We start from the raw sequence: 20,161 nt of genomic DNA, 5'->3' as shown, positions 1-20,161 counted from the left end.
TTGAGTGAAAATTTTTTCGCAAATACAATATTTCTTTTTTTGTAAAAGGAAGTAAAAAAATGATACAACACTACAGTCGGGTTATTGGTTCAAAGGGCAGTAGATTCTTGACTTAGAGGAAGGATGCGAGTCAAGACCCCTAGAGCATGTCAAAATTTCGCTTTGTGAAAAAGAGTATGTAAAAGATTTTTAATAAGCATAACAAAGTTACTTTAGACACGTGTGCTCATTGAAACACTCTCAATCACGAGTATTTTCATCATTGTGAATGTTACTGTTCATTTTCCTAAGCCGAGACTTAGCGCCAATTAGCGCATGCGTCAGATCTGCTGTGATTTTATCATAATAGGGTGGGAAACCTGGAAGTAAAAAAAGTGCAAAAATAACGTGTTCAAACACAGCAAATGCGAGCGGCAAGTGCCCATCTTCAACCTATCGCCCCTTTCTGAAATGGAATCTGTCGTGTGTGGTAGTCTTCGCTTTCGAGAACGGAAAGTACTTTCAGTGTATTTAATGAATGAAATTTGTGATTTAGCAGTCACTTCATGATTTTGCTTTTATTAATGAATTCTATCTGTATTATTCATTGTTTTTAATTTACAGTGGCCGCCGTGGGCAAAAGAAACCACTTATGAAAATAAAACTGTTCTACGCGGAGTCTTGAAAGACATCTATGATGCACTGAGTGAATCACTAAATTACAAGTAAAAGTTTTTAAACGTAATATTATTAATTTATAAGAGAATCTTGTTTATTCGACTCTCCGGATAATCCAGGGGCGGTCATTCCAAGCTCGTTGCTTGCGAGATCGAGATTCTCGCTCACGTGATCGGTTGTGACGTAGGAATGTCGCAACCGATCACGTGAGCGAGAATTTCGATCTTACAAGTTGACGAGCTTGGAATGACCATCCAGAGTAAATTTGTAGCTTTAAAAAAAATTACGTTTATAGATTATTTTAAATTCTGAGTATGCTGGACATTTGCTTTTTATTTTGATTAAATGTAAAGCTCCTATATAGGTTGTACAATAAATTATGGTAATTAGGTAATTTAACAAACATCACTGCAGCTGAATTACAGTGATGAAGCGTTAGATTGATCTTGCTTTATTCAAAAACCACCAAGGGCGGATCCAGAAATTGTTCAAGGAGGGGGCGATTTTTTTTTTTTTTTACCTGACCTTTTACTACGAATCTGATTTACACCTGCTGGAGGGGGGGGGGGGGGGGGTACATAATATTTATTTAAAACAATGTAGAGATTTAGCCTTGGAGATCTTCGAATCTTTAATTTTGCCTTTTCCGTTGATAAAGGTGTTCTAAAATTGCGTTTTAGGGACATAATTTCGTGAAATTTCCGGAAGAATGTTTCGAAACTCCTCCTCTCCCCTCCCTAACATCATTGAAAAGTCGTCTGATATTGCGCTTTTTGGAACTTAAGGTTCCAAAACTTACCCGAGGAAAGTCACTGAACCCATTCTTTTCTCTAACACTCACTTACCGAGATGTCTACAATCGCGTTTTTAAGACTTAAATTTTGAAAAATGCCCGGGGAAGGCCTCAAAACTCCTTCTCCCAACATCACCAAAGGTCGTCTAAAATTCTCTTTTTGAAACTTCGATTCCAAAAAGTTTCCGGGAGAGAGAATAGAACCCGATATCTTTTGTCATATAAAAGATGGTCTACATGGTTTTAAGACCTCAGTTCTGAAAAAATGCTGTTTAGGGACCCTTAAGGGAACGCCCCCATCGCCCCCCTCCCTTGTATCCGTCTTTGAAAACCACGCTTATTTAAACCAGAAGACAGTGGACCATTTCTTTGTTAAGAAATGTGAAAAACTGTTTTTAATATTTATTACTATCTTGTAAACAATGGGGTCGTTTCCAAAATTTTAAAATATTTTTTTTCCGGAAGAGCATGCTCTAAACGATAGGATCTGACCATTTAAAAAATAATTTGACTAAGTTTAATATTAAAAAAATAAAAAATAAAAAATATAAAGTTGTATAAAAAATATAAATAAAAAAAATATAAAGTTGCGCTTTCATTGTTTACGTTTCTGCCGATGACATCACAAGTGATGAAATGCCATTCAGTGTTACCTAGAGCCGCTATATAGATTGGACGACGCATCAGCTGAAGTTTAGCCATTTTGGATCGGATTTTTCATTGTTGCGCTTCTAGGGTTACCATAGCAAAGTTTCGGATTTCGCCAAATTTGCCGAAAATAATACTTCATTTACTAAATAATTCACGTGCTCTTAATAAGTGCTTGCAGTGAGAAATCACCAAACGCGATAACTTGCCAGATAAGACAACCGCTCAAACACGCGCTCCGATCCAAAATGGCTGAACTTAAGCTGATGCGTCGGCTCGTATATATAGGGGCCTTAGTGCTACCATTCTCAGACTACAATATTTAGTTCGCATCTTTACTCACGTGTAATGGCAACGATATGGTTGATAGCAAGCGTAGAGCGCAATATTTAATTCGTTTCTTGATTTTCACAATGTGTAAACAGGTTAGACCATAGACTAATAATAAGAATAGACCGAGCTATGGCAACCCTTTTGCTGCTCATAAACCAAACCATGTGACTGGTGGATATCCTAGCAACAGCGGGCGTTGATCGTAGCAGACGATCGAAATAAAATAAATAAAATTGATGGAACACAGAAGAATGATCTTTTATGGAGTCCGATTTGTAAATTTGTTATTCTAAGTTGTAAATATTTTGTTAATATAGTGAGTTTTTCGTTTAGATAGTATTGTGCATTTTCTTTAGTCAATTTCAATAACTCTCTAAGCAATTAAATATTCAAGCGTCCAAAACGAATCGGCAAACGGTAAGATTTTTACCTACAATTTCAATTTAAGATACCGATTAGTACATTTTTGCGTTAACGCAAAACGTTTACGCCATTACGTTTACGCCAACGCTGACGTAGTAGTTCCGAATGAAATAAAAGTTACTGAAAACTGTGACCAAAAACTATTACTAGTGTCAAAATAATGCATAACTAAAAAAAAAAAAAAACAGTTCAATCTCTGCACTTGGAAATTTTTTTTTAATGAAAACACATTGTCTTAAAATACACGTCGAGTGTCAAACTATAGATAATGCTGCAATCTAGCAACCATGCTGCCAAAGTCTTCGCCAAGCCCTTCCACTAGTCACGTGATACATCTATGAACCAATTTTCTTCATCAGCAAGAATGAAAAAGCTCGGTCTACTCTTATTATTAGTCTACTAGCTGCGTGCCCGGCGTTGCACGGGCTACCTTAAAAAATGTAAGAGCAGTCCAGTTGATGCTTTTGTAGTACACTGACACTAGTTTCTAACGCGTTAAGGAATAAATAAATGCGCGTAAAGCAAGGTTTGCAAAACACCAGTAAAACATATTTTTGCCAAAACACCTCATCAACGTTAATAATCGTTATCAATGATACAAGTTATGAGTACATTTTCAGTCAGCACAAAAGGGGAAAATATATGCATTATCAACTATAATCTTTACTCACGTTAAACTGAATTACATCTGATAGACTATATCGGAAATATTTATGCACAATAACAATCCGCTTTTTACATAAAATAGTCTACTACCCGGCGTTGCCCGGGTGTTTATTAATGCAACATACCACTCAGATAAATATTTGGATGGATTCTATCCACATGGTCGTACAAGAATTACATCAATCCGTTTTCCAGGTACAAACCCTCAAAGAACTCAAATAACTTGTAAATCACTCATTTACTTTACGACGTGCACGGTCCTCCTCGAAAATGAAAGTTATGTCATGTGACGCGTATTTAACAATCAGGCTTGAACAAAAAAAAAACAGCAAAATTTTGCTGCAGATTACGGCAAAATAATCGAAAAGTAAACAACTTAAACACCCTGATTACAGGAAAAGCCTTAAAACAAAAGCCTAATTTTATTTCTTTATATTCGAGAAAAAAAATTGCAACAGATGTTTCTTTTCAATGATTTTCTTCACGCTGTAAATTTTAATAAAAGCGTTCATCCGGAAAGTTGAGTTGAAGCACTGAATAATAATTTGAATGGAGGAAAGCCTTCGAAAAATAGGGATTTGATTTTGAAATCAAAGAGTCATAATTAATAGTTTTTAATTGATATCTCCGCTAATTATTATCGGAGGATTATGTTAAATAGCCAAACATGAAGACGGGAAGATTACGAATCCATCGATACCTGGTTCGATGGTCAGTTCACTGTCGTTCGGGAGAAGAAGCTTGGACATAGATAGATAGATAGATAGATAGATACTCAGATTTTATATGTATAAGACGGTCTACTCTTATTATTAGTCTATGGGTTAGACAAATGCGCCAAAGTGCATCATTTGTGACGTCATCAAGACCTCGCCTTGTTTGAAAAATCGGAATTTTAAAAAAGTTGATTGAAAAATAACTGTTGGGATAGTGAAAGTACTCTCTCGCTCCATGTTATTTTGTTTGCTTAAATTCTATCGATTTCAGTGACTAAAAATAGTACTTTTGACTAAAGGAAACAACTCCATTATAAATAAGTTTGTTACAAAAATATAAATTTTTGTCGTTATGAACGGTAAGTGCGCTTATTTAAGGGTCATTTCACGGTTTTTTTGTTTTTTTTTTTTGACATTTATGTAGAGTCCGCGTTGTTTTCTGCCATAATTTTTTGATTTACTGTTTGATTTGCAAATTGTTTTAGTTTGAATTGGTGTGTTGGTAAGAAAAGCTCAAAATAAAAATATGCTAATTAAACAGTAAATTAAAAAGTTATGGCAAAAAAAGATCACATTATGGACTCTGCATAAATGTCAGAAATACCGTAAAAAACCCCTTAAGGATTTGCTTTGCTTATTGCCATACTATCCGGATTATCCAGATTTTCGATTATCCGTTTTGCTTTTGGTCCCAGTTAGTACGGATAAACGAGGTTGCAATTTTACAAATTGTCTTTTTCAAAAGTTTGACTTGTTTGAAAATTTTGAAATGCAAAAACAAGAGCACAAAGTTCCTAGCACTAGCGGTTGCTCAATTTACGGCCCGCGGCCCATATCGGGCAACCGATCATCTTTATTCGGTATTACGAATGATTGTGGCTAGTTTGAAGCCAAATTGTCACCTAATTTGGTTTTTAAAAAAGACATGGAAACTTCGTATTAATAAAAGAAACATGCAGTAATGAGAACTATTTTTGGTTTGTAATTTTTATTTTTGTTTTCGTGCTCTTCCATGTTGTCTAGGAAACTTTGTGTTCAAAATGGAAATGTGTTCTGGCCACCGTGGTGCATCTTAGTATGGAGTAAGGCCCTCGGGTAAAAGAAATTTGGCCACCACTGCTTAACAGGTTGACTCAGGGCTCGATTAAGACAGCGAGAGTTCCTACGCCAAACACTTTTTCTGGCCGCCCTGTAGTCAATCCGTATAACTCTAGCCATATATACATACAGGGTATCCAGCAAAGGACTCCCTGGTTTCAAAATTAAATATCTCGAAAACAAAGGACGATATTGAAATAAAATAAACGGTATGTTAATTGTGAAACCCATAAAAATCATATACAGGAACTTATAAATTAGTTTTAAAAAGGTCCAACAGGTGGCGCTGCACGCTGTTATTGCTATAGAATTCTCCATAAATAGTGCTGCGAAGAGGTTGGACGATAATTTCTATCGTATATGTAAGCATATCTGAGAGACTAAACTACTGCTGAAACAACTAACCTCTTTGCAGCACTTTTTATAGAGACTCCTAGTGCAATTACATTGCGCAGCACCACCTGTTGGCAGTTTTTAAAACTAATTTACAAGTTCCTGTATATGATTTTTATGGGTTTCACAGTAAACATGCCGTTTATTCTATTCCAATATCGCCCTTTGTTTCCGAGATATTTAATTTTGAAACCAGGGAGTCCTTTGCTGGACACCCTGCATATATAAACAATGAAAATAATAAACAAAGTGCAAAAAATGCAATGCATTATAAAAGAGAAATTGTATATTTATGTACAATTATTACATAAATATACAATTAACAATACAAAATTACAATTATTACATAATTGTAAATTTATGTATACATACATGATATATATAGACATAAATTTGAACAAAAAATCAAAGCACCAGTGATTAACTTTGATTAACTAATAACTTCGCGGAAGTCAGATATGTTTAATAGGCATTTTACTGTTCGCCTCTGTCAAGTTTAGCTCCGCTGCTCGACCGATTAAACAGTTCCATTTGTTGAAATAGGGGTGAGGAAAAACTGCGTAAGAACTTGCGGATTAAGTTTGCTGTATTATATTTGGCGAACAAAAAATTCAGGTAAGAAGTAGCAAGCGGTACAGGAATTTCTCGCCAAAAAAGGGTTGCAATGGCAGCCCAACTCTGCGCCTAACAATTCCTCTTCTTACTCATTGCTCTCCCTTGAAAGAAATGGACTTGCTCACAAGGCCGTAGCTCAACTTGTCAGAGGTGAACAGTATGTACTAAATCGTTTAATTTATACGCATTCAATACAAATAGGTTTAATGTACGAAACGATCGAACGTCTAGAGTAAAATTGAATTCGGCTTTTGACTTCTTTGAAAAACTTTCAAGGAGAAAACTATAGATTCATCAGCAATCAAATACGATTTTGTTGGCTAAGCCTTACAGTTTATGTTTATGCTTACGCATTCACATCTGTATGAAAATGGCACATAAAGCAACGACGAGGCAACTCGTAGATAATTCTCTCAACCAAGTCAAACTTACATGTTACGATTTATCTCGTAGTTGGCAATCAAAGTTTTAATGACTTTTACTTTAAAAAGAACGTTTTAGTCGAAACAGTTTGATTCTAACAATTTGAACTCCTGCAGACGAGAGATTAAACAATTCCATTCATTAAAATAGGGGTGAGGAGCTCTGGGGTGCTTGGCAACTAACAGATATTGGCTTTGTTCCAAATCCTCCTCTTTTTCACCAAGCTAAAAATGAATTCGTTCAAGGTCAGAGGTATTGTTATTATAACGATATTATAGCTTTCTCTTCAAATAATTTCAGTGTGAAATGTCTAGTTTCTATTGGCAGATTCTTCACTGAGTCTCAAACTGACCATCAGTTCGGGTCTTTGCAACCAGACGGATCTTATAGTGGTATGTTGGGAGCTTTGTATAGAAAAGTAAGTGAAATAAAATTATTCACGTGCAAGCCGAACAACTAACCTTTCTAAAAGAATCTCCGAAAAGTTTAACTTGCAATTTTTGAGAAAATTTGTTTAACTGATTAATAATGCTTTAAGTCAATAAATATATGGATGCTCCACTTGCCAAACTGATAAACTCCATAAAACAAAAAGTCGAGAAAATTGATGAAGAACATATAGTGTTATCCATAGGAGTCAATGGGCACTCGTGTTATATTTTCTGACACTACAGGATCAGGAATGAACTGAACCAAAAGTTTAATATAAATTCAATTTTCTAAGCATTGTTTAAGCACTATTAAAGCAGAAATGATGATTTTTTAAAAAGTGGAGTTAATCGAATTGGAAACCGAGGCATCCATATATACACTGCTCGGCATTGAAAATGCAACACCAAGAAGGAGTGGTCCGGAAGGGATGAAATTTGGCAAAACGACAGAATCAGCAAGAAACAAAAAGTGATCGTTATATTTCGAACCGACATTCAGATTACAGAACGAGAACGGTGTCGACTCAGTATTAGGATGTAGGACCACCGCGAACGGCGATGCACGAAGAAATACATCCAGGCACAAAGTTAATAAGAATGCGGATGGTGTCCAGAAGGATGACTCTCCGTTCCCTGTCAACCATTTTCCAAAGTTCGTCGCACGAACGACACAGGGACAGGGTTTACAAACTAATCACATCACACTCGTGTCCGATTGATGACACATCAGGAGAGTACGGTGGCTACGGAAACATCCTCACACCTTGTAGAGAATGTTGGGAGATGCGAGCAATGTATGGTCTAGCATTATCCTGCTGAAAAACTGCATTGAGGCACCCCCTGAAGGTAAGGAATTGCCATCGGCCGCAACATATTCTGCACGTTTCGTTCGGCCGTCATAGTGTCCTGAATACGAATTGGAGGTGACGTGGTATCATACGCAATAGCGCCCCAAATCATGATGCCGCGTTTTCAAGCGGTGGGGCGCTCCACAGTTGCTGCCAGAGTAGAACTGTTTCCACGTCGTCGCCACACTCGCATGCGGTGACTATCACTGGAAAAACAGAAGAGTGACTCGTCTGAGAATACGACGTTCCGCCATTCCGTCATCCAAGTCACTCTAGCCAACATCATTCCAAGCGTTGATGCCTGTACAGTGGGGTCCACTTGCAAGCAATCGACGGGAAATGGTTCTGGTCGATCAGGGTGTCTTGCACACGCATCAGAATGGAGATACGCGCGGCTGGTAGGGCTGCCACCGCCTGTCGGTAGATGCGTCGATCCACGCGTGTTGACGTCGCTCTGGCTGCATCTGCACCCCTCAAACTTGTCATATTTCCTTGCTCCAACCTCTTCGCCTCAGCCGATGCATCGTGGACACATCCGTGTTGGTATCAGCTGTGACGACGAAAGGACCAACCTGCCCTTGCCTTCTCAGCCCGATCACCATACCCCGCGTGAAATCGTCTGTCTACTGGGAGTGCCTCCGTGACCTGGCATTCTGTCCTATTACACGTATCCTCCGAGACAAAAGCAAAATTTTTTCGCTGCTTCGACTGGCAGAAATATAACGGCACGAATATTGCCCTTTCCAAAGTTCCTTCGTTTATATTGTTACAAATCCTGTAAATAGTAAATATTGTAGGAACGTAACCTGTAAATAGTTTCCCGTAATGAATATACAACCCCTTTTTCATTCGGCTAAAGTATACGACCCCTATTTTCTTTCTTTTCATTGATAACGGTCAACGCATTTCGAGAAGCGTGTGGAATATTTGAGAAAATTCTTTTCGGTGTATTTAAGCCGTTAGCGATGGATAAACAGTTAGTTTCGCTTGATATTTCGAGCTGAGAAGATTTTTGCTCTGTTTATAGCGAGGCATTTCGCTGTGTTGTTTTCGTATTTGGAAGTAAATACGTGTGTAAACGTTGAGTTTACGGTGTTGTGTGATAATTGCTTAATTGCTGATGAATAATTTAGCAGTTGTTGAAGATCTTTCCTGTACATAGTGTAAATAAATTTCCTGTGTTTTTATCAAGAACTGTGTTTTCATTTCAAGAAAGTGGAAGTCGCACCGAATCCGTTACAATTTGGCGCCCAACGTGGGGCTTCTTCTGGACTTTCTTGGAGTAAGTGTGACTTTGGACATTTTTTCATAAAGACTTTGAATTTATAGACTTTGTTTTTATGGTGATTACTCGCGCAATGGATGACCAATTAAAACAACTTCTGGAAGCAATTAATGCTGTGAAAAGTGACTTGACCGAAAGTTTGGTAGCAAATCAAGACCAGTTAAAAAACGATTTAACGGTGCTGAAAAAGGACTTAACGTCTAACCAAGAAGAAATTAAAAACGACCTTATTTCGGTAAAGACTGTGATGGAAAATAAATTTAATGACATAGAGCATCGAGTTGATGCAATTGAAGAAAAATTTGATACCGTTGAAAGCCGATTCAATGCTGTAGAAAATAAATTTGAAGATGAAGATAGAAGATTTCATCTACTTAAAGAAGAGATCTTTAAGGACGTGGAAAGGAGATTGGCGACCGCGGAAAGCAGGTCTGTACAGTTTGGTGCTCCCACATCGGTTGCTCGACCGTCCATTAAACTTGCCACATTTGATGGGAAAACTTCGTGGCAGGTTTACAAAACTCAATTCATGATAGTGGCGGAAGCGAACGGATGGGACTCTGCTACCAAGGCCTGTCATCTTGCAGCATCCCTGAGAGGTGACGCAGCGGACATTCTCCAGACCCTTCCGGACAGCCAGCGCCTGGATTTCGCCGCCCTCACATCTGCGTTGGAGCTTCGCTTCGGTGAGAAGTGCCAGAAAGATTTCAGCCGACTCCAGTTGAAGTCCCGTTTCCAGAAAACTGGGGAAACCCTGCAAGAGCTTGCGGCGGACATCGAGAGACTGTCTCATCTTGCTTTTTACGACTGCCCTGCGGATGTTCGAGACAACCTGGCACTCAACTACTACATCGACGGGGTTCGAGATCCGGAAATCCAGAAAGCTCTACGGATGGCGGATGTCAAAGACCTGAATTCTGCCGTTGTGTATGCGATGAGATACGAGGCCGCCCAAGAAGCAACCCGTGTGGATCGCCATCTAATCCGGACTCAGGAAGCTGATGAGTCAGATTCCAGGGCGTCCCATCTCGCTGAACTTGAGAGACAACTCGGTGACTTGACAAGACATCTGAGCAGCATAACAGCCCAAAAGAAACAAGAGCAGAAGTGCTGGAAATGCGGTAGTGAAGGACACCTGCGAAGGAGTTGTCCGGCTCGCCAAGCTACGCGAGGGAAGGAAATCACCACCACTAGAGCTCTGCAGATTTCCTCTTCTAGTAGTGGCAGTGATGGACTTTTCATTTACGCACATGTAAATGGGAACCCCTGCAGACTGATTGTCGACACTGGAGCCAATGTGACAATCATTAGGACAGATGTGGCTCGTGAATTTGGATTGAAACTGCTGTGGACATCGCCACGCGTAAGTCTCCAGACTGTGACAGGTGACAAGATCGAGATTGACGGTAAAGTGGACCTGGGAATAGTGTTTGGAAATGCCACCTACCATCATACGGCATTCGTCGCTAATATCACGGACCCCTTCATTCTCGGATTGGACTTTTTGAAGAAATATGACTTCACTCTCGACTTCAAGACTAATGAGCTGCACTCGATGAGAGAAGACATAGCCGTTTTCCCTGCAGAAAGTGATGTAAAATCCGCTCATCAAATAATAGCCCAAACAGATTTATCGATTCCCTCAAGGTCAGAATCATTAATACCTGGCTCCCTTGAAGAAAGCAATAGTTTTCGATTTGGACTCGTTGAATGCCCTAACCTAAGCAATAGCCTAAAAGGAGTGCTGGTAGCATCTACGCTTGTGGACCTTTCTAAGGATGTAATTCCTGTGAGAGTCGCCAACGTGAGTGAAAGGCCAAGGAATATCCGAAAAGGTGAAGTGTTGGCAACTTGTACTCCAGTAAACTGCATCATTAGAAGAATCAATTCCCCCGAGACTGTGTCTTCCGAGTCCTTGACATCGAAGTTAATTGGGAGTGCGCCGTTATCGAAAGATCAAAGAACTGCTGCGGAACAATTGGTAGATGACTTCAAGCATGTTTTCATCTACATCGGAGGATGTTGGCCGTACGAATTTAACGCAGCATAGGATTTACACTGGAGAACACCCCCCTATTAAACAGCATCCAAGACGACTACCGTTCGCCAAGAAGGAAGAGGTTGAGACCCTCCTGAAAGAGATGAAGGAGAATGATGTAATCGAACCGTCATCCAGTCCTTGGGCCTCTCCCATCGTCTTAGTCCGAAAGAAAGATGGCTCCACCAGATTTTGTGTCGATTACCGACGGCTGAATGAAATCACCAAGAAAGACAGTTACCCTCTTCCACGGATAGACGACACCTTAGACACTCTTTCCGGACACAAGTGGTTTTCGACCCTGGACTTGAAGAGCGGCTACTGGCAGGTTGAGATACACCCTGATGACCGAGAGAAGACAGCGTTTACAACTGGACAAGGCTTATGGCAGTTTAAAGTGATGCCCTTCGGCCTCTGCAATGCACCAGCTACGTTCGAGCGTCTTATGGAGACAGTGTTAAGAGGACTTTCCTACGAATCCTGTCTGGTCTACTTAGACGATATCATCATCGTGGGACGCAGCTTCGAAGAACATCTGGCAAATCTTAGGAAGGTGATGCAAAAGCTTAAGGAAGCCAATCTGAAGTTAAGCCCGTCCAAATGTAATTTGTTCCGCCGGGAAGTGAACTACCTTGGTCACATCATCTCTTCTGAGGGTGTACAAACCGATCCAGAGAAGGTATCTGCGGTCAGGAGTTGGAGTCGTCCCGAAAACATCCATCAGTTGCGAAGTTTCCTGGGGCTCTGCACGTACTACAGGAAGTTTGTGAAGGGTTTTTCCAACATTGCACGACCTTTGCATAAGCTGACGGAGAGCAAGCAAAAGTTTGAATGGTCCAAAGAATGCGAAGATGCATTTCTACGACTGAAGGAGGCTTTAACATCAACGCCTATTCTCTCTTACCCTCAGCCTGGAAAATCCTTCATCCTAGACACTGATGCGAGCCACGAGGGCATCGGAGCTGTTTTATCCCAAGAAATTGACGGAAATGAACACGTCATCGCTTACTGGAGCAAATGCTTATCAAAGTCGGAGCGAAATTACTGCGTCACCAGAAAGGAGTTACTGGCCATAGTGAAAGCTATAGAACACTTCCATCATTTTTTCTACGGCCGAAAATTTCTGCTTCGGACAGATCATGCCTCATTAACTTGGCTTTTGAACTTCAAAAATCCGGAAGGTCAGATAGCCAGATGGATACAGCGGCTCCAGGAATATGACATGGAGATCAAGCATTGAAAAGGGTTATCTCACGGTAATGCTGACGCTTTATCAAGGAGACCCTGTCTTGAGAACTGCCACTATTGTTCCCGAATCGAGAAAAAGTATGGAAAGACTAGCCCTACTGCCTATCAGGTGACAGTGACTCCAACATCATCAGAACCTGATCCATGGAGTGATGACCAAGTTCGAAAAGATCAACTTGAAGACCCCGACATAAAACCAATTTTGGAGTTCATGGAAAGTGACAGTAGACGCCCTAGCTGGCAGGACGTTTCCATCTTCAGTCCACCAACAAAAAGATACTGGGCGTTATGGAACTCACTCCATTTACGGAACGGCGTACTGTACCGAAAATGGGAATCTGATGACGGCAAAACATCTAGGTGGCAGTTACTACTTCCCCGATCAAGGATTTCAGAGGTTCTGAAAGAAATACATAGTAGTGCGACTGGAGGACATTTTGGTGTGTTGAAAACCCTCCATAAAGTTCGGGAGCGCTTCTTCTGGAGCAAGGCGAAGGATGACGTGGAGAAGTGGTGCCATTCTTGTGACGCCTGTTCTGCTCGTAAAGGACCGAAGAAGAGAAGCAGAGGGAAGCTACATCTGTACAACGTTGGAGCTCCTTTCGAACGAATTGGGATCGACATCCTGGGTCCTCTACCAAGAACTGCTGATGGGAACAAATACATTCTTGTTTCCATCGACTATTTCACCAAATGGCCGGAAGCATATCCCATTCCAGATCAAGAAGCTACCACTGTAGCAGAGACCCTAATCCAACATTGGATCTCGAGATACGGAACACCTTTGCAGATTCATTCCGATCAAGGGAGGAATTTCATCTCTGCTGTGTTTAAGGGCCTATGTCAAATTTTCGGAATTGAGAAAACTAGGACAACACCACTACACCCACAATCGGACGGCATGGTGGAGAGATTTAACCGCACAATCCTGAATAATCTCTCGCTTATGGTATCCAGAAATCAACAGGATTGGGACAAGAAGCTACCTTTGTTCCTGCTGGCCTACCGCAGTGCTGTCCACGCGACTACCGGATATGCCCCATCTCAGATGCTCTTCGGACGAGAGCTTCGGCTACCTTGTGATCTCGTCTTCGGTCGTCCTCCGGATGCGCCTGCATCGCCTGAGGAATACATCCAGGATCTCCAGGCACGGTTGGAAGACGTTCATAACTTCGCACGAGAGCGAATCAACATCGCGGCGGAGAAGATGAAGACCCGATACGACACAAGGTCTACTGGACATGAATTCAACGAAGGCGACAAGGTTTGGTTATGGAATCCCATCCGACGGAAAGGTCTGTCACCCAAATTGCAGTCGCATTGGGATGGACCCTACAAAGTCCTTAACCGACTAAATGACGTCGTAGTGAGGATCCAAAAATCACCTAATGCAAAACCTAGGGTTGTACATTATGATCGGTTAGCCCCATACTATGGCCATAGTTCATGAGTATTACGTAAACAACCATGGTTGATAACATAAAAGTTGTAGATAATTTTTTTGCTTTTAATGTTTAGTAATATTTCTTGTTATTATTGTGTTTCCTATGTATCTGTTAGTTATTAATTAATGTGTATATTTGTAAACTTGTGATAGAAGTTTGGCACCCTTTCTGGGGATTGTACTGCCCGGGACGTGCAGTCCTTAGGAAGGGGGCAATGTTACAAATCCTGTAAATAGTAAATATTGTAGGAACGTAACCTGTAAATAGTTTCCCGTAATGAATATACAACCCCTTTTTCATTCGGCTAAAGTATACGACCCCTATTTTCTTTCTTTTCATTGATAACGGTCAACGCATTTCGAGAAGCGTGTGGAATATTTGAGAAAATTCTTTTCGGTGTATTTAAGCCGTTAGCGATGGATAAACAGTTAGTTTCGCTTGATATTTCGAGCTGAGAAGATTTTTGCTCTGTTTATAGCGAGGCATTTCGCTGTGTTGTTTTCGTATTTGGAAGTAAATACGTGTGTAAACGTTGAGTTTACGGTGTTGTGTGATAATTGCTTAATTGCTGATGAATAATTTAGCAGTTGTTGAAGATCTTTCCTGTACATAGTGTAAATAAATTTCCTGTGTTTTTATCAAGAACTGTGTTTTCATTTCAAGAAAGTGGAAGTCGCACCGAATCCGTTACAATATCTTACTTCGGGTGCGTTTGAAAGCAGCGCATTTTACATCATTTGCATAGCTCAGTAACATGCGGCTACCCTGAAATGTGCATACATTTCTGACCACGCCTTCTTGGTGTTGCACTTTCAATGTCGAACAGTATATATATATATATATATATATATATATATATATATATATATATATATATACATTATATATATATATATATATATATATATATATACATTATATATATATATATATATATATATATATATATATATATATATATATATATATATATATATATATATATATTGTTACAAATTCTGTAAATAGTAATTATTGTAGGAACGTAACCTGTAAATAGTTTCCCGTAATGAATATACAACCCCTTTTTCATATGGCTAAAATATACGATCCCTATTCCCTTTTTGTTCATTGATACTAGTTGATAACGGACAACGCATTTCGAGAAGCGTGTGGAATATTTGAGAAAATTCTTTTCGGTGTATTTAAGCCGTTAGCGATGGATAAACAGTTAGTTTCGATTGAGATTTTCGAACTGAGTGCATTTTTGCTCTGTTTATAGCGAGGCATTTCGCTGTGTTGTTTTCGTATTTGGAAGTAAATACGTGTGTAAACGGTGAGTTTACGGTGTTGTGTGATAATTGCTTAATTGCTGATGAATAATTTAGCAGTTGTTGAAGATCTTTCCTGTATATAGTGTAAATAAATCTCCTGTGTTTTTATCAAGAACTGTGTCTTCATTTCAAGAAAGTGGAAGTCGCACCGAATCCGTTACAATTTGGCGCCCAACGTGGGGCTACTTCAGGACTTTCTTGCAGTAAGTGTGACTTTGGACATTTTTTCATAAAGACTTTTTAAATTTGGACTTTATTTGTATGGTGATTACTCGCGCAATGGATGAACAATTAAAACAACTGCTTGATGCAATCAACTCTGTGAAGAGTGATATGGCGGCTAATCAAGAACAATTAAAAAGTGATCTGACTGCAAGTATGTTGGCAAATCAAGACCAGTTAAAAAGCGATTTAACGGTGCTGAAAAAGGACTTAACGGTGCTGAAAAAGGACTTAACGTCTAACCAAGAAGAAATTAAAAATGACCTTATTTCGGTAAAGACTGTGATGGAAAATAAATTTAATGACATAGAGCATCGAGTTGATGCAATTGAAGAAAAATTTGATACCGTTGAAAGCCGATTCAATGCTGTAGAAAATAAATTTGAAGATGAAGATAGAAGATTTCATCTACTTAAAGAAGAGATCTTTAAGGACGTGGAAAGGAGATTGGCGACCGCGGAAAGCAGCTCTGTACAGTTTGGCGCTCCCACATCGGTTGCTCGACCGTCCATTAAACTTGCCACATTTGATGGGAAAACTTCGTGGCAGGTTTACAAAACTCAATTCATGATAGTGGCGGAAGCGAACGGATGGGACTCTGCTACCAAGGCCTGTCATCTTGCAGCATCCCTGAGAGGTGACGCAGCGGACATTCTCCAGACCCTTCCGGACAGCCAGCGCCTGGATTTCGCCGCCCTCACATCTGCGTTGGAGCTTCGCTTCGGTGAGAAGTGCCAGAAAGATTTCAGCCGACTCCAGTTGAAATCCCGTTTCCAGAAAACCGGGGAAACCCTGCAAGAGCTAGCGGCGGACGTCGAGAGATTGTCTCATCTTGCTTTTTGTGACTGTCCTGCGGATGTTCGAGACAACCTGGCACTCAACTACTACATCGACGGGGTTCGAGATCCGGAAATCCAGAAAGCTCTACGGATGGCGGATGTCAAAGACCTGAGTTCTGCTGTTGTGTATGCAATGAAGTTGGAGGCCGCCCAGCAAGCAACCCGCAAGGATCGCCATTCAATCCGCGGCGTGAAAACTGATGAGCCTGATCCGGTTTCGTCACGTTTTGCTGATCTGGAAAAGCAGATAAAAGAAATTGCAGGAATCCTCAAAAGGAATTCGGCTCCCAAGGACCATAATGGACAATCACTTAAGTGCTGGAAATGTGGTGGCGAGGGTCACTTACGAAGAAACTGTGAAGCTCGTCAAGAAACCAGAGGGAAGAGCACCTCTCCCTCGCAGGTCCAGGAAAACTAAGCCATGGCAATCTCGCGGGGCGGAGGTCGCCAAATTGGAATGAGCCCCATCTTAAAGTTTTCCAGATTTCGTCGACGAGTGGCGGCAGTAATGGACTGTTTGTTTACGCATATGTAAACGGGTTTCCCTGCGAACTGATTATTGACACTGGAGCCAATGTTACGATCATTAGAACAGATGTGGCTCGTCAATTTGGACTCAACATTCTGTGGACGCCGCCCTGCGTTACCCTCCAAACTGTGACAGGTGACAAGATCGAGATTGAAGGTAAAGTGAACTTAGAAATTGTGTTTGGAAATGCCATTTACCATCATACCGCATTCGTTGCTGCTATCATAGACCCCTTCATTCTCGGATTGGACTTTTTAAAGAAGTATGACTTCAACCTCGACTTCAAGACTAACGAGCTGCACTCGACGAGAGAAGACATAGCAGTCTTTCCCGCAGAAAGTGATGTAAAATCCGCTCATCAAATAATTGCCCAAACAGATTTATCAATTCCCTCAAGGTCAGAATCATTAATACCCGGCTCCATTGAAGAAAGCAATAGTTTTAGATTTGGACTCATTGAATACCCCAACTTAAGCAATAACCCAAAAGGAGTGCTGGTGGCATCTACGCTTGTGGACCTTTCCAAGGATGTAATTCCTGTGAGAGTCGCCAACATGAGTGAAAGGCCAAGGAATATCCGGAAAGGCGAAGTGTTAGCAACTTGTACTCCCGTAAACTGCATCATTAGAAGAATCAATTCCCCCGAGACTGTGTCTTCTGAGTCCTTGACATCGAAGTTAATTGGGAGTGCACCCTTATCGAAGGATCAAAGAACTGCTGCGGAACAATTGGTGGACGACTTCAAGCATGTGTTTTCATCGACATCGGAGGATGTGGGCCGGACGAATTTAACGCAGCATAGGATCTACACTGGAGAACACCCCCCTATTAAACAGCATCCAAGACGACTACCGTTCGCCAAGAAGGAAGAGGTTGAGACCCTCCTGAAAGAGATGAAGGAGAATGATGTAATCGAACCGTCATCCAGTCCTTGGGCATCTCCCATCGTCTTGGTCCGAAAGAAAGATGGCTCCACCAGATTTTGTGTCGATTACCGACGACTGAATGAAATCACCAAGAAAGACAGTTACCCTCTTCCACGGATAGACGACACCTTAGACACTCTTTCCGGACACAAGTGGTTTTCGACCCTGGACTTGAAGAGCGGCTACTGGCAGGTTGAGATACACCCTGATGACCGAGAGAAGACAGCGTTTACAACTGGACAAGGCTTATGGCAGTTTAAAGTGATGCCCTTCGGCCTCTGCAATGCACCAGCTACGTTCGAACGTCTTATGGAGACAGTGTTAAGAGGACTTTCCTACGAATCCTGTCTGGTCTACTTAGACGATATCATCATCGTGGGACGCAGCTTCGAAGAACATCTGGCAAATCTTAGGAAGGTGCTGCAAAAGCTTAAGGAAGCCAATCTGAAGTTAAGCCCGTCCAAATGTAATTTGTTCCGCCGGGAAGTGAACTACCTTGGTCACATCATCTCTTCTGAGGGTGTACAAACCGATCCAGAGAAGGTATCTGCGGTCAGGAGTTGGAGTCGTCCCGAAAACATCCATCAGCTGCGAAGTTTCCTGGGGCTCTGCACCTACTACAGGAAGTTTGTAAAGGGTTTTTCCAACATTGCACGACCTTTGCATAAGCTGACGGAGAGCAAGCAAAAGTTCGAATGGTCCAAAGAATGCGAAGATGCATTTCTACGACTGAAGGAGGCTTTAACATCAACGCCTATCCTCGCCTATCCTCAGCCTGAAAAATCCTTCATCCTGGACACTGATGCGAGCAACGAGGGCATCGGAGCTGTTTTATCCCAAGAAATTGACGGAAATGAACATGTCATCGCTTACTGGAGCAAATGCTTATCAAAGTCGGAGCGAAATTACTGCGTCACCAGAAAGGAGTTACTGGCCATAGTGAAAGCTGTAGAACACTTCCATCATTACCTCTACGGCCGAAAATTTCTGCTTCGGACAGATCATGCCTCATTAACTTGGCTTTTGAACTTCAAAAATCCGGAAGGCCAGATAGCCAGATGGATACAGCGGCTCCAGGAATATGACATGGAGATCAAGCATCGAAAAGGGTTATCTCACGGTAATGCTGACGCTTTATCAAGGAGACCCTGTCCTGAGAACTGCAATTATTGTTCCCGAATCGAGAAACAGTATGGAACGACTAGCCCTACCGCCTATCAGGTGACAGTGACTCCAATATCATCAGAACCTGATCCATGGAGTGACGACCAAGTTCGAAATGATCAGCTTGAAGACCCCGACATAAAACCAATTTTGGAGTTCATGGAAAGTGACAGTCGGCGCCCTAGCTGGCAGGACGTTTCCATCTTCAGTCCTGCAACAAAAAGATACTGGGCTTTATGGAACTCGCTCCATTTACGGAACGGCGTACTGTACCGGAAATGGGAATCTGACGACGGCAAAACATCTAGGTGGCAGTTACTACTTCCCCGATCAAGGATTTCAGATGTTCTGAAAGAAATACATAGTAGTGCGACTGGAGGACATTTTGGTGTCTTGAAAACCCTCAATAAAGTTCGGGAGCGCTTCTTCTGGAGCAAGGCGAAGGATGACGTGGAGAAGTGGTGCCATTCTTGTGACGCCTGTGCTGCTCGTAAAGGACCGAAGAAGAGAAGCAGAGGGAAGCTACATCTGTACAACGTTGGAGCTCCTTTCGAACGAATTGGGATTGACATCCTGGGTCCTCTACCAAGAACTGCTGATGGGAACAAATACATTCTTGTTTCCATCGACTACTTCACCAAATGGCCGGAAGCATATCCCATTCCAGATCAAGAGGCTACCACCGTAGCAGAGACTCTGGTCCAACACTGGATCTCGAGATATGGAACACCTTTGCAGATTCATTCCGATCAAGGGAGGAACTTCATCTCTGCTGTGTTTAAGGGCCTATGTCAAATTTTCGGAATTGAGAAAACTAGGACAACACCACTACACCCACAATCGGACGGCATGGTGGAGAGATTTAACCGCACGATCCTAAATAATCTCTCGCTTATGGTATCCAGAAATCAACAGGATTGGGACAAGAAGCTACCTTTGTTCCTGCTGGCCTACCGCAGTGCTGTCCACGAGACTACCGGATATGCCCCATCTCAGATGCTCTTCGGACGAGAGCTTCGGCTACCTTGTGATCTCGTCTTCGGTCGTCCTCCGGATGCGCCTTCATCGCCTGAGGAGTACATCCAGGATCTCCAGGCCCGGTTGGAAG

General features: G+C 41.4%; 1 protein-coding gene across 1 annotated transcript in view; it reads right to left on the bottom strand.

The window, feature by feature from the left end:
* Positions 1–20,161, bottom strand: part of LOC129222455 (RRP12-like protein) — a 181,859-nt gene that overhangs the window by 102,809 nt on the left and 58,889 nt on the right. The window lies entirely within an intron of this gene.

This window comes from Uloborus diversus, chromosome 5 (genome assembly GCF_026930045.1).
Source record: "Uloborus diversus isolate 005 chromosome 5, Udiv.v.3.1, whole genome shotgun sequence".
In the NCBI taxonomy this organism is placed as follows: Eukaryota; Metazoa; Arthropoda; class Arachnida; order Araneae; family Uloboridae; genus Uloborus; species Uloborus diversus.
Note: the sequence above shows the minus strand (reverse complement) of the source record. Positions and strands in the feature narration are given on the sequence as shown.